The sequence below is a fragment of the Triticum aestivum genome, chromosome 1B (genome assembly GCF_018294505.1).
Source record: "Triticum aestivum cultivar Chinese Spring chromosome 1B, IWGSC CS RefSeq v2.1, whole genome shotgun sequence".
In the NCBI taxonomy this organism is placed as follows: Eukaryota; Viridiplantae; Streptophyta; class Magnoliopsida; order Poales; family Poaceae; genus Triticum; species Triticum aestivum.
Window position 1 is genome coordinate 462643906 of NC_057795.1, and position 11238 is coordinate 462655143.

Below are 11238 nucleotides of genomic sequence, written 5' to 3' on the forward strand. Positions count from 1 at the left end.
TAAACTAAATTTTCCTTAAGCATTCTCATTGGTTTCATGGTGTTAGTCCTGACAATCCAGATACTTTTTCTTTCATGTCGTTCCCAATTCGCCTGACAAGACCTTTCTGAAGCATGTTTCTTGCCCTGATGATAGTTCACCACGTTGGTGAATGACCGATGGGCTACCAACCGATTGGAACTCCCCATGTGGGTAATAGCGCCACTTCTATACATGCAGACATAAGCTTTGCGGGTTTTCCAACAGTTGCAATGCCTACTTAGGGCATCTCCAACAACTTGTATGTTAGCTTGTTGATAAAATATGTCATGTCATCAACCAACACCTTAACATACAACAATCCAATGGATTGTATCTAGTTTGCCCAATAGGATGTGAGATAATAAATAAGGTGCTCTCTCATTCTACATTGGAGCTTGTGCAAGGGGTGTTGGTTCATGTACATACAACCTTCCTCTCTTCTCTCATTTATTGTATGACACATCATCAAAAATCCTATGTGGCAAAGTCTACCAACAACTGTCTTACAACCATTGGAGATGCCCTTAGCTAGCATAACATCATTGAATAGTTCTAGATCCGAAAGCCCAACCCACCTTAGACTTTGGAACAACCATATTCTCGCATGACTTCCAATGCATACATTTCCAACTCAATGATCTAGTCCATCGGTATTTGGATATGTATGCCATTAATTTCTTGCACAAACCTTTTGAAGGAAATATGCCCTAGAGGCGATAATAAAGTTATTATTTGTTTCCTTAATTCATGATAAATGTTTATTATTGATGCTAGAATTGTATTAACCGAAAACTTAGTACATGTGTGAATACATAGACAAAACGTATAGTCCCTAGTATGCCTCTACTTGACTAGCTCGTTAATCAAAGTTGGTTATGTTTCCTAACCATAGACATGTGTTGTAATTTGATGAACGGGATCACATCATTAGGAGAATGATGTGATGGACATGACCCATCTGTTAGCTTAGCATTATTATCGTGTCAATTTCATTGCTACTGTTTTCTTCATGACTTATACAAGTGAAAAAGTCCATTTTACTACCCTGAAAAAAGTTGGTGGTTCACACAACTCCCTGATCTTTATTTCGGTTCCTTTCACCCCCTAAACAATCCTATACCGGGCAAAATCAATCCCTGAATGGTTTTGACTCATCTTGGCGCTGATGTGGCAACAGTCAAATGGTGGTTTTGACCCGTGGGTGGGCCTCCATCAGGTGGACCGCGTTTTGTTGTCGCCTACCTCCCCGAGCATCGCTCCCTCGCACCCGAACCTTGCCCCGCCTCCGACCGACGCCGGTGATTGCCGGAGTTCCAAGGCGCTACCCCGAGCGCCCCGCTTCTCCTTCCTCCCTTCTCTTTCCTCTCCCTCTCTCTTCCCTCGTATCTCTCTCTCAGGTACAGGTCACTCCGCCGCCACAAGCTCGCCGCCGTACCATCTTCACACCACCGCCGGAGTCCGGATCCGGCCGGAACCAGATCAGATGGGAGCGCCACCCTCAGATCTGGTCGTCCCTCGCCTCCCCGGGCCGCCTGCATCGCTGTAGCACCGCCACCTCCACGTCCATGGCCGGCCCTTGCTACCGCATCCACACACCCCTGGCCGGCCGCCTCTGGTCAATGGGAGTCCACGACCTCCGCAGCCGCCTTGACCGTCGCCCCGGCCTCCTCTGCGCACGGCTGCGCCTGAGCACGACCGCGCCGATGCGCCGCCGTTGAAGCCCTCCACGCCGGCGACCTCGGAGCAGGACCACGCTGATGTGGCATCATTAGTTTAGGTCCCCTTCTGTTAATCTGAGACATTGACATGTGGGTCCCCTTCATCACTAGGGTTAGTCTGAGACATTGACATGTGGGTCCCCTTCTGTTAATGATGCAATTAGGGCTAAACTAGTCCCTTGTTAATCTCTGAGATGTGGGCCCCATGTGTCATATTTGACCGGGCCCAATAGTCAGTGAGAGTGTCTAGCTGAGAGGGCCCCACCCACGGGCCAAATACCGCCTTTGACTGTGTCCACATCAGCATCCGATATAGGCAAAACCAGCTAGGGATGGTTTCTGCCCGGTTTGGGATTGTTTAGGGGGTAAGGGAACCGAAAAAAAGATCAGGGGGTTATGTGAACCACGAACTTTTTTCAGGGTAGTAAAATGGACTTTTTTCTATACAAGTTCCTCAGACTATGAGATTATGTAACTCCCGTATACCGGAGGAACACTTTGTGTGCTACCAAACATCACAAGTAAAAGGGTGATTATAAAGGTGCTCTACAGGTGTCTCTGAAGGTATTTGCTGGGTTGTCATAGACCGAGATTAGGATTTGTCACTCCGTGTTTCGGAGAGGTATCTCTGGGCCCTCTCGGTAATACTCATCACTATAAGCCTTGCAAGAATTTTGTGACTAATGAGTTAGTTGCGGGATGAAGTATTACGGAACAAGTAAAGAGACTTGCTGGTAACGATATTGAACTAGGTATGATGATACCAACGATCGAATCTCGGGCAAGTAACATAACGATGACAAAAGGAACAACGTATGTTGTTATGTGGTTTGACCGATAAAGATCTTCGTAGAATATGTAGGAACCAATATGAGAATCCAGGTTCCGCCATTGGTTATTGACCAAAAATGAGTCTCGGTCATGTCTACATAGTTCTCGAACCCGTAGGGTCCGCACGCTTAACATTCGATGACGATTGGTATTATGAGTTTATGTGATATGATGTACCGATGGTTGTTCGGAGTCCCAGATGTGATCACGGACATGACGAGAAGTCTCAAAACGGTCGAGACATAAATATTGATATATTGGAAGACTATATTCGGACACCGGAAGTGTTCTGGAGAAGATTCAGATAAAATTGGAGTGCCGGAGGGTTATCGGAACCCTCGGGGGAACTATTGGGCCTCGATGGGCCTTAGTGGAGAGAGAGAGAGAGGCGCCAGGGAAGGACGCGTGCCCCCTCCCCCTGAGTCCGAATAGGACAAGGAAGGGGGGGCCTTTCCTTCTCCCTCTCCCTCTCCTTCCTTCCCCCTCTCTCCCTTTTGGTGGAAACCTACTAGGACTTGGAGTCCTAGTAGGATTCCCCTCTTGGGGGCGCGCCAAGGAGGGCCGGCGGCCTCCCCTCTCCTCCTTTATATACGGGGGAGGGGGACACCCCATAAACACACAAGTTGATCTTTTAGCCGTGTGCGGTGCCCCCTCCACAGTTTCCCTCCTCGGTCATATCGTCATAGTGCTTAGGCGAAGCCCTGCGCTGGTAACTTCATCATCACCGTCACCACGCCATCGTGCTGATGGAACTCTCCCTCGGCCTCAGCTGGATCTAGAGTTTGAGGGACATCACCGAGCTGAACGTGTGCAGATCGCGGAGGTGTCGTGCGTTCGGTACTTGATCTGTTGGATCGCGAAGACCGACTACATCAACCGCGTTACGTAACACTACCGCTTTCAGTCTACGAGGGTACATGGACACACTCCCCCCCCCCGGTTGTTATGCATCACCTAGATAGATCTTGCGTGATCGTAGGAATTTTTCTGAAATATACTGCGTTCCCCAACAGTGGCATCCGGGCCAGGCCTATGCGTAGATGTTATATGCACGAGTAGAACACAAAGAGTTGTGGGCGATAATAGTCATATTGCTTACCAGCATGTCATACTTTGATTCGGCGGTATTGTTGGATGAAGCGGCCTGGACCGACATTACATGACCGCGTTCATGAGACTGGTTCTACCGAGGTGCTTTTGCACAAAGGTGGCTGGCAGGTGTCTGTTTCTCCAACTTTAGTTGAATCGATTGTGGCTACGCCCGGTCCTCGTTGAAGGTTAAAACAGCACACTTGATGAAAAATCGTTGTGGTTTTGATGCGTAGATAAGAACGGTTCTTGCTAGAAGCCCGTAGCAGCCACGTAAAACTTGCAACAACAAAGTAGAGGACGTCTAACTTGTTTTTGCAGGGCTTGCTGTGATGTGATATGGTCAAGGCATGATGTGATATAAATTGTTGTATGAGATGATCATGTTTTGTAACAAAGTTATCGGCAACTGGCAGGAGCCATATGGTTGTTGCTTTATTGTATGCAATGCAATCGCCATGTAATTGTTTTACTTTATCACTAAGAAGTAGCGATAGTCGTAGTAACAATAGTTGGCGAGACCACAATGATTCTTCGATGGAGATCAAGGTGTCGCGCCAGTGACGATGGAGATCATGACGATGCTTCGGTGATGGAGATCATGAGCACAAGATGATGATGGCCATATCATGTCACATATTTTAATTGCATGTGATGTTTATCTTTTATGCATCTTATTTTGCTTAATACGACCATAGCATTATAAGATGATCCCTTACTAAATTTCAAGGTACAAGTGTTCTCCCTGAGTCTGCACCGTTGCTACAGTTCGTCATGCCGAGACACCACGTGATGATCGGGTGTGATAAGCTCTACGTTCACATACAACGGGTGCAAGCCAATTTTTGCACACGCAGAATACTCGGGTTAAACTTGACGAGCCTAGCATATGCAGATATGGCGTCGAAACACCGAGACAGAAAGGTCGAACATGAATCATATAGTAGATATGATCAACATAGTGATGTTCACCATTGAAAACTACTCCATCTCACGTGATGATCAGACATGGTTTAGTTGATTTGGATCACGTGATCACTTAGATGATTAGAGGGATGTCTATCTAAGTGGGAGTTCTTAAGTAATATGATTAATTGAACTCTTAATTTATCATGAACTTAGTCCTGACAGTTATTTTGCATGTCTATGTTATTGTAGATCAATGACACGTGCTACCGTTCCTTTGAATTTTAATGAGTTCCTAGAGAAAGCTAAGTTGAAAGATGATGGCAGCAACTACACGGACTGGATCCGTAACTTGAGGATTATCCTCATTGCTGCACAGAAGAATTACATCCTGGAAGCACCGCTAGGTGCCAGGCCTGCTGCAGATGCTACTGATGACGTTAAGAACGTCTGGCAGAGCAAAGCTGATGACTACTCGATAGTTTAGTGTGTCATGCTTTACGGCTTAGAATCGGGACTTCAAAGATGTTTTGAACGTCATGGAGCATATGAGATGTTCCAAGAGTTGAAGTTAATATTTCAAACAAATGCCCGAGTTGAGCGATATGAAGTCTCCAACAAGTTCTACAGCTGCGAAATGGAGGAGAATAGTTCTGTTAGTGAACACATACTCAGAATGTCTGGGTACCATAACCACTTGACTCAGCTGGGAGTTGATCTTCCAGTTGATAGTGTCATTGATAGAGTTCTTCAATCACTGCCACCAAGCTATAAAGGCTTCATGATGAACTATAATATGCAAGGGATGAACAAGACTATTCCCAATCTCTTCGCGATGCTAAAGGCTGTGGAGGTAGAAATCAAAAAGGAGCATCAAGTGTTGATGGTCAATAAGACCACTAGTTTCAAGAAAAAGGGCAAAGGGAAGAAGGGGAACTTCAAGAAGAACGGCAAAAAGGTTGCTGCTCAAGAGAAGAAACCCAAGTCTGGACCTAAGCCTGAAACTAAGTGCTTCTACTACAAAGGGACTGGTCACTGGAAGCAGAACTGCCCCAAGTATTTGGCGGATAAGAAGGATGGCAAAGTGAAAGGTATATTTGATATACATGTTATTGATGTGTACCTTACTAATGCTCGTAGTAGCGGCTGGGTATTTGATACTGGTTCTGTTGCTCATATTTGCAACTCGAAATAGGGGCTACGGATTAAACGAAGATTGGCTAAGGACAAGGTGACGATGCACATAGGAAATGGTTCCAAGGTCGATGTGATCGCCGTTGGCATGCTACCTCTACATCTACCATCAGGATTAGTTTTAGACCTGAATAATTGTCATTTGGTGCCAGTGTTGAGCATGAGCATTATATCTGGATCTTGCTTGATGTGAGACGGTTATTCATTTAAATCGGAGAATAATGGTTGTTCTATTTATATGAGTAATATCTTTTATGGTCATGCACCCTTGCTAAGTGGTCTATTTTTGTTGAATCTCGATAGTGGTGATACACATATTCATAATATTGAAACCAAAAGATGCAAAGTTGATAATGATAGTGCAACTTATTTGTGGCACTGCCGTTTGGGTCATATCGGTGTAAAACACACGAAGAAACTCCATGCTGATGGACTTTTGGAATCACTTGATTATGAATCACTTGGTGCTTGCGAACCGTACCTTATGGACAAGATGACTAAAACTCTGTTCTTCGGAACAATGGAACGAGCTACTGACTTATTGGAAATAATACATACTGATGTATGCGGTCCAATGAGCGTTGAGGCTCGTGGTGGGTATCGTTATTTTCTTACCTTCACAGATGATTTGAGTAGATATGGTTATATCTACTTAATGAAACATAAGTCTGAAACATTTGAAAAGTTCAAAGAATTTTAGAGTGAAGTGGAAAATCATCGTAACAAGAAAATAAAGTTTCTATGATCTGGTCGTGGAGGAGAATATTTGAGTTATGAATTTGGTCTTCATTTGAAACAACATGGGACAGTTTCACAATTAACGCCACCTGGAACATCACAGCGAAATGGTGTGTCCGAACATCGTAACCGTACTTTATTAGATATGGTGCGATCTATGATGTCTCTTACTGATTTACCGCTATCATTTTGGGGTTATGCTTTAGAGACGGTTGCATTCACTTTAAATATGGCACCATCAAAATCCGTTGAGACGACGCCTTAGGAACTATGGTTTGGCAAGAAACCAAAGTTGTCGTTTCTTAAAGTTTGGGGCTGCGATGCTTATGTGAAAAAGCTTCAACCTGATAAGCTCGAACCTAAATCGGAGAAGTGCCTATTCATAGGATACCCAAAGGAAACTGTTGGGTACACCTTCTATAATAGATCCGAAGGCAAAATCTTTGTTGCTAAGAATGGATCCTTTCTAGAGAAGGAGTTTCTCTCGAAAGAAGTGAGTGGGAGGAAAATAGAACTTGATGAGGTAATTGTACCTTCTCCCTTATTGGAAAGTAGTTCATCACAGAAATCAGTTCCCATGATTCCTACACCAATTAGTGAGGAAGCTAATGATGATGATCATGAAGCTTCAGCTCAAGTTACTATCGAACCTCGTAGGTCTTCCAGAGTAAGATCCGCACCAGAGTGGTACGGTAATCCTGTTCTGGAAGTCATGTTACTAGACCATGATGAACCTACGAACTATGAGGAAGCGATGATGAGCCCGGATTCTGCGAAATGGCTTGAGGCCATGAAATCTGAGATGGGATCCATGTATGAGAACAAAGTGTGGACTTTGGTGGACTTACCCGATGATCGGCAAGCCATAGAAAATAAATGGATCTTTAAGAAGAAGACCGACGCAGACGGTAATGTTACTATTGACAAAGCTCGACTTGTCACGAATGGTTTTCGACAAGTTCAAGGAGTTGACTACGATGAGACTTTCTCACCCGTAGTGATGCTTAAGTCTGTCCAATTCATGTTAGCAATTGCTGCATTTTATGATTATGAAATTTGGCAAATGGATGTCGAAATTGCATTCCTGAATGGATTTCTGGAAGAAGAGTTGTATATGATGCAACCAGAAGGTTTTGTCGATCCAAAGGGTGCTAACAAAGTGTGCAAGCTCTAGCGATCCATTTATGGACTGGTGCAAGCCTCTCGGAGTTGGAATAAACGCTTTGATAGTGTGATCAAAGCATATGGTTTTATACAGACTTTTGGAGAAGCCTGTATTTACAAAAAAGTGAGTGGGAGCTCTGTAGCATTTCTAATATTATATGTAGATGGCATATTGTTGATTGGAAATGATATAGAATTTTTGGATAGCATAAAGGGATACCTAAATAAGAGTTTTTCTATGAAAGACCTCGGAGAAGCTGCTTACATATTGGGCATCAAGATCTATAGAGATAGATCAAGACGCTTAATTGGACTTTCACAAAGCACATACCTTGATAAAGTTTTGAAGAAGTTCAAAATGGATCAGTCAAAGAAAGGGTTCTTGCCTGTGTTACAAGGTGTGAAGTTGAGTCCGACTCAATGCCCGACCATTGTAGAAGATAGAGAGAAAATGAAAGTCATTCCCTATGCTTCAGCCATAGGTTCTATCATGGATGCAATGATGTGTGCCAGACCTGATGTGTGCCTTGCTATAAGCATAACAGGGAGGTACCAATAGTAATCCCGGAGTGGAGCACTGGACAACGGTCAAGAACATCCTGAAATACCTGAAACGGACTAAGGATATGTTTCTCATTTATGGAGGTGAAAAAGAGCTCGTTGTAAACGGTTACGTCGATGCAAGCTTTAATACTGATCTGGATGACTCTAAGTCGCAAACCGGATACATATTTTTATTGAATGGAGGAGCTGTCAGTTGGTGCAGTTCCAAGCAAAGCGTCATGGCGGGATCTACGTGTGAAGCGGAGTATATTGCTGCTTCGGAAGAAGCAAATGAAGGAGTTTGGATGAAGGAGTTCATATCTGATCTAGGTGTCATACCTAGTGCATCATGTCCAATGAAAATCTTTTGTGACAATGCTGGTGCAATTGCCTTGGCAAAGGAATCTAGATTTCACAAGAAAACCAAGCACATCAAGAGACGCTTCAATTCCATCCGTCATGATGTGTCGGAAGGGGACATAGAGATTTGCAAGATACACACGAATCTGAATGTTGCAGACCCGTTGACTAAGCCTCTTCCACGAGCAAAACATGATCAACACCAAAGCTCCATGGGTGTTAGAATCATTACTATGTAATCTAGATTATTGACTCTAGTGCAAGTGGGAGACTGAAAGAAATATGCCCTAGATGCAATAACAAAATTATTATTTATTTTCTTAATTCATGATAAATGTTTATTATTCATGCTAGAATTGTATTACCGGAAACTTAGTACGTGTGAATACATAGACAAAACATATAGTCCCTAGTATGCCTCTACTTGACTAGCTCGTTAATCAAAGATGGTTATGTTTCCTAACCATAGACATGTGTTGTCATTTGATGAACGGGATCACATCATAAGGAGAATGATGTGATGGACATGACCCATCCGTTAGCTTAGCATTATGATTGTGTCAGTTTCATTGCTACTGCTTTCTTCATGACTTATACACGTTCCTTAGACTATGAGATTATGCAACTCCCGAATACCGGAGGAACACTTTGTGTGCTAAAAAACCTCACAACATAAAAGGGTGATTATAAAGGTGCTCTGTAGGTGTCTTCGAAGGTATTTGTTGGGTTGGCATAGACCGAGATTAGGATTTGTCACTCCGTGTTTCGGAGAGGTATCTTTGGGCCCTCTCGGTAATACTCATCACTATAAGCCTTGCAAGCATTGTGTCTAATGAGTTAGTTGTGGGATGAAGTATTACTGAATGAGTAAAGAGACTTGCCAGTAACAAGATTGAACTAGGTATGATGATACCGACGATCGAATCTCGGGCAAGTAACATACCGATGACAAAAGGAACAACGTATGTTGTTATGCGGTTTGACCGACAAGATCTTCATAGAATATGTAGGAACCAATATGAGCATCCAGGTTCCGCTATTGGTTATTGACCGGAGATGAGTCTCGGTCATGTCTACATAGTTCTCGAACCCGTTGGGTCCGCACGCTTAACGTTTGATGACGATTGGTATTATGAGTTTATGTGATATGATTTACAAAGGTTGTTCAGAGTCCCGGATGTGATCACGGGCATGACGAGGAGTCTCGAAATGGTCGAGACATAAAGATTGATATATTGGACGACTATATTCGAACACCGGAAGTGTTTCGGAGAAGTTTCAGAGAAAACCGGAGTGTCGGAGGGTTATCGGAACCCCCAGGGGGAACTATTGGGCCTCGATGGGCCTTAGTGGAGAGAGAGAGGGGCGCTAGGGAAGGACGCCCCCTCCCCCCTGAGTCCGAATAGGACAAGGAAGGGGGGGGGCGGCGCCCCCCTTTCCTTCTCCCTCTCCCTGTCCTTCCTTCCCCCTCTCTCCCTTTTGGTGGAAACCTACTAGGACTTGGAGTCCTAGTAGGATTCCCCTCTTGGGGGCGCGCCAAGGAGGGCCGGTCGGCTTTCCCTCTCCTCCTTCATATACGGGGGAGGGGGGCACCCCATAGACACACAAGTTGATCTTTTAGCCATGTGCGGTGCCCCCCTCCACAGTTTTCCACCTCGGTCATATCGTCGTAGTGCTTAGGTGAAGTCATGTGCCGGTAACTTCATCATCACCGTCACCATGCCGTCGTGCTGACGGAACTCTCCCTCGGCCTTAGCTTGATCTAGAGTTCGAGGGACGTCACCTAGCTGAACGTGTGCAGATCGCGGAGGTGCCGTGCGTTCGGTACTTGATCGGTTGGATCGCAAAGACGTTTGACTACATCAACCGCGTTACATAACGCTTCCGCTTTCGGTCTACGAGGGTACGTGGACACACTCCCCCCCTTGCTATGCATCACCTAGATAGATCTTGCGTGATCGTAGGAATTTTTTTGAAATTACTGCGTTCCCCAACACCTTTGTGAGTTTAAATCAATTCATAGAATTGGGTGGAAGTGCTTGAACCACTGTTTTAAGGATAACCTCTTTCATTGCACAGACATAAGTCTCACACCACCTTGCACCCCCAGACCATGACCTTTCATGAATATGCCCAAATTGTTGTTCTGTTGACCTTCCCACCTCAGCCGGTAGGCCAAGGTACTTCTTAGACAATGCCTCCCTCTGGATATTTAAGACTGTCTTAACTCCTCTCATGGCCGAAGCCCCACAGTTCGGGCTAAAGAAAATTGAGCTCTTATGTTATTCATCCTCTTTCCAGAACTAAGACTATAATTGTTCAAAATATCATTTAGTCGTCTTGCACTCCTCCTATCCGCTTTCATAAACACCAAGCAATAGTCAGCAAATAACAAGTGGGATACCCATGGAGCATGAGTGCTAACACGAATACCTGTGTCTATCCAACCCTTATCATAGTTCTTGAGCATACAAGATAAACCTTCTCCACATTACTCCTATAAAGGATGCTGGAGTACTCGCCTCCTAAGGGCCTTCGAGGGAGAAGAGGGCCTCCACGTCGTTTGTATCCAAGTAGCATGCTGGGGTGTAAGTGCATCTAGTGCCACCCCTAGTTGGTTTTGGAGTATTGACGACAAACTTGGTTGAGGGACTAATGTGTTTGTGAGAATTGC